Source organism: Nicotiana attenuata, chromosome 12 (assembly GCF_001879085.1).
Source record: "Nicotiana attenuata strain UT chromosome 12, NIATTr2, whole genome shotgun sequence".
Classification (NCBI taxonomy): Eukaryota; Viridiplantae; Streptophyta; class Magnoliopsida; order Solanales; family Solanaceae; genus Nicotiana; species Nicotiana attenuata.
The window spans coordinates 11,139,857-11,144,388 of record NC_032000.1 but is presented as its reverse complement, the minus strand read 5'-3'; positions in this window follow the sequence as shown (position 1 = coordinate 11,144,388).

The window sequence follows — 4,532 nt, the reverse complement described above, 5'->3', positions numbered from 1 at the left end:
CCTTAACTCTATACACATAAGGGAATGGGGGTATGGGAGATTGAAAGAGGCTGGGATCCAAAGGACCCAGTCTTAATCCATGACAACAACTTTGTATGTTGCCATGTCTTAAACTACAGCCCAAGCACATAAAGGGGAATGGGGATAGGGATTCATTGCAGTAACAGATAGCCAAACATAAGTAATCATTTTAAAACTGAACTCTATAAAGCAGTAAATTAGGCATGGGCATAAAAGCTTGTAAGTAAACACATTGGATTTTGATGCTTGAATCAAAAGTAGGACATACCAGTTCAGAAGAGCAAGTAGGAAGAAACAGTAGATTTAGGGAAGCCAAATTGCAATCAAGAAGCAAGAGTGTAAGTTTTAGAAGAGAGTTGTGATGATTAAAATCGCGTGTGTTAATGAAAGAGCAGGGTATTTATAATTGAAAACATGTGTAGTAAATAAGGCAAGAATCATAGTTTAGTAGTAATTAAGGAACTATGTACCAATTAAAATCAATCAGCCTATAAACTTCCTTTAATTAAGGAGTCCAAATTCAAACGGTAATGGGCAGAAGTTATACAAGGAAGGAAATCAAGTAAATACCTCGTGCAAGGTAGACAAATAAGGGTAAATACATAGTGGTACTTGATTTGTAAAACAAGGAAAGGGAATCAGTAAAATAACCAGTAAAGAATCCCATTGAAAAGCCTTGCTCGAGTCAAAAAAGATGTAAAAGGAAAGTTTTAATTTAGGGAAAAATCAGTAACAATCAAATAAGCAACATTAATGGAATTCATAATCAATTAACAGTTGGCAAGACCTTTGAAAGAGAAGCTCTCATATAAAACACATAGACATTTCAAGCAAAAGGGTTCCAAAATCAGAAACGCAGAAAAGGTTCAAATTCAACTCATAAACTCGAAGTGAGTCTGAGAGTTCAAGGTTTCAAAGTAGAATCCTTGTCCAAACATAAAAACAGATTAGCCAAAGAAAACCCCCAAATCATATGGTTTTCAATCTCGAATTTGATACAGAGATGAAGAGGCAAGCTATTGAGATAAGCTCAGAGACCTTTTCAGAGTCTCATGAGAAGCATCAAGCACAATAGCAAGTAGAACATAGGAACCAATACAGGAAACAAGTTTCAAGAAAGCTTGAAAATTAAATGAGTTTAGGTAGTGTAGACTTAAAGAAACAGTCGATGAAACACATCTAGAAAGAATTCAGGCAAAGTCCGGTAAAGGCAAACAAAGGATCAAAAAAATCAGTAGGAAAATACAGTAGAGGAACACATAAGATAGGCATGTGAGAGCATGGTGAAAAACCAGTAAGAGCATAATAGAAAAATTTCATAACAAGGCAAATATAAAAACACATGAAAGACATGCGAGTCCGAAAAGATCAAATAAGAACATAGCAGGGATCGATTCACGCCAAGAAAAGGAGAGGAAGAAGAGTCAAAAACATTTTAAGAACTTTCCAGAAAACCTAATCGAAAAGAAGTACTTTTTGAAAGAAAATCGGAGAAAAGGTTTAAGAAACTTAAGCAACAGTGCAAACATGTAACATATCTAGAATAATCGGAGAGAACCTCGATATTTATGGTTCCAGATGAACCCTAGAGATGAGAAAGGCTTCGAAAACACCCGACCTATGTCAGATAATGTCATAAAAAGGCTCAAAAGACCAAGAGCCACCAGAGCAAGGCCGGAGATGGCCGAAATCTTCAAATCAGTGAAGTCCTGGGTGAAGACCCTCGAGGTTTGGCCTCGATCCTTCGAACAACAGGCAGAGCCATAGGAGGTGGGTATAGACTGTCCATGGCCTGAGAAGCCATGGACGCCGGTGAAAACATGGTGGAACGAGGTAGGGGAGGCTAGGGTTCTGGGAGAGGTTGAGAGAGAATTGGGAGATGGGGGATTCAAGGGCGGCCGCAGACGTGAAATGACTAGGGTTAGGGGGTGATTGGGGAATTAAAAAAGGAAAGGAAAACGGGGACCGTTGATCTGGGCGATCAACGATTGAGATTAGAGAGGGTAGGTGGGAAACGGGTTTGGATCGGTTTGCATGGGGATTGGGTCAGGGTAATTGGGTCTGAGGTTGGGTTTAATTAGGGGTTAATTTTAGGCCATAATCGAAATAATTGGGGCTATCTTTTAAATAGCCATTTTTCCCTTGTTTGATTTTATAAAAATAGTAAAATGATTTTTAAAAGAACATTAAAAACACTGGACCAATAAATAATGCATAGGTATTAATTGAAAAATACTTGAATTAATTTTACAACTATAAAATACTATTAATCGCAAAATAGGTTATAATTGCAATTATATGCAAATGTAGTTTTAAAATACCAGATAAATTCGTAAAAATATGCAAAAATCACCTTAATTATATTTTAGTGTAAATATGAGAATAAAATAAATTATTCACCAAAAATGATAGTCTGGGAATAATTATTGAATTTTGTACTATTAAAATGGACAACAAAATGATTTTAAGATCTTTAAAAATAAGGGAAAAATACCAAAACTCTTGGGTATGCTTATATATGCATGTACATACTATTTTGAGAATATTTTGAGTATATATAAAATACATAGGGAAAAATTAGGTATCAACAGCTGCCCCTTTTTACCCGGGAAGGATGAAAGAGTTGTCGGGTAAAGATATGATGACCAATTTTTACCGAGAGAGTCGACTTGCAAAGGTTTTGACCGAGATATGATTTTTGAGCTGCCTACATATCCCTGGTTTTACAGGAATCAGGTCATATGTAGTTCGAGATGCATCGACGGAATATGCCGATGGAGGTTTTCGAAGTGACGGACGCAATCTTTAGGTTGGGAAGGGTGGTCAGGGACTGATGGGTTGCGAGAAACGGAGCGGAATCGCTCCTGCTGTAATGGCCGTTGCCAGCTGATGTACCTGCAATTGAGTAATACAAGAATATCGTGCGGAATTTAAACGTGATGCAAGTTCCCATTGGACCATGAATGTTGTCTTTGGACGGCTAAGATGACGTCCTCAGACCATGACGTCCTTGGCCATGAAGCGCATAATAAAAGATTCGCAGGCTATAAAATGATGTTCTCGGGCTGTGATAATGGTGCCTCCGAACAATGATGCCTTTGAATAATGATGCGCAGAATAAAAAGCGGGGTCCTCGGGCCATGGCATGGCGTTCTCGGGCTATTAATTTGGTGTCTCCGAACAATGACGCCCTTGGATGGTTTGGCGATATTTCAACCCATGAGATGCAGGATTTGGCGGTATTTCAGCCGATGAAATGCAAGATTTGGCAGTATTTCAGCCGATGTGAAGGATAAATCTAAATGGCGATATTTCAGCCGGCAGAATTTTAAATAAAGTTGGCGATGTTTCAGCCGATGTAGAAAAAATGTAAATGGCGATATTTCAGTCGACAGAAATTTAAATAGAGCTGGCGATGTTTCAGCCAATGTAGAAAAAATGTAAATGGCGATATTTCAGCCGACAGAAAGCACAAGTATAGATGATGATGGGGATTTAGATATAACTGGCGGTTTTTCAGCCGATATCGAGAATTAAATATAGTTGTCGATATTCCAGTTGATAAAGAAGGATAAATATAAATGGCGATATTCCAGCCAATACGAGGGATTTAAACAAAAAATTGGCAATGTTTCAGCCATGCAAGATTTAAATGAAGCTGGCGGTATTTCAGCCGATGCAAATAGAGGTGGCGATATTTCAGCCATGCAGGATGGAGACAGCGCGTAGTCTCGGAATGCAGAAAGGTAGGCTTATGCAATGTGAGAAAATGTAGGATGGAGACAGTGCTTAGTCCTAGAAGGCAGAAAGGTAGCCTTATGCAATGCAAGAAAATGTAGGATGGAGACAGTGCTTAGTCTCGGAAGGCAGAAAGGTAGCCTTATGCAATGCAAGGAGATGCAGGATGGAGACAATGCTTAGTCTCGGAAGGCAGAAAGGTATCCTTATGCAGTGTGCGAAAATAGAGGTGAAGAGTGAAAAAATTTCTTAGCTGAGAGACGATAGCTGCTAGTTGATTGTCACTGTGGCTGCTGGGGATGTTGCATGCGAGTAGCACTTGAAAATAGGTGATGATTCTGGGAGTTGTATTCCTGAAAAGTATGAGTTTGTAACCGTATCCGATGATTCTATGTCTTGGGGTACCTGCATTCAAAGAAAGATTGTGAGTTTTGTCAAGGGGGAAGGTTAGTTCGTCTTCCCGCAGACTGCGTTCGTCCTACTCGGCTCTTGCTTTCATTGGGGTAGCGTTGCTGACAAAGCTGTTCTGATAGTATTCATGCATGATTTAGCAAAATGATAAAATATGATGTAAATACATAATGGATAAAACGTTTTTAGATGAACCGACGACTGCGACACGGTTCAAGATATTGCAACCTCTTTTGCTCCGGAATTTTGAGGGTCCTCCTCAAAATTCTGCCCCAGTTTACTGGGCCGGTGCCTCTGACGGCTGCGCGCGGTGGATGGTGAAAGTCAACTTCGGAATTTTGAGGGTCCTCCTCAAAATTCTG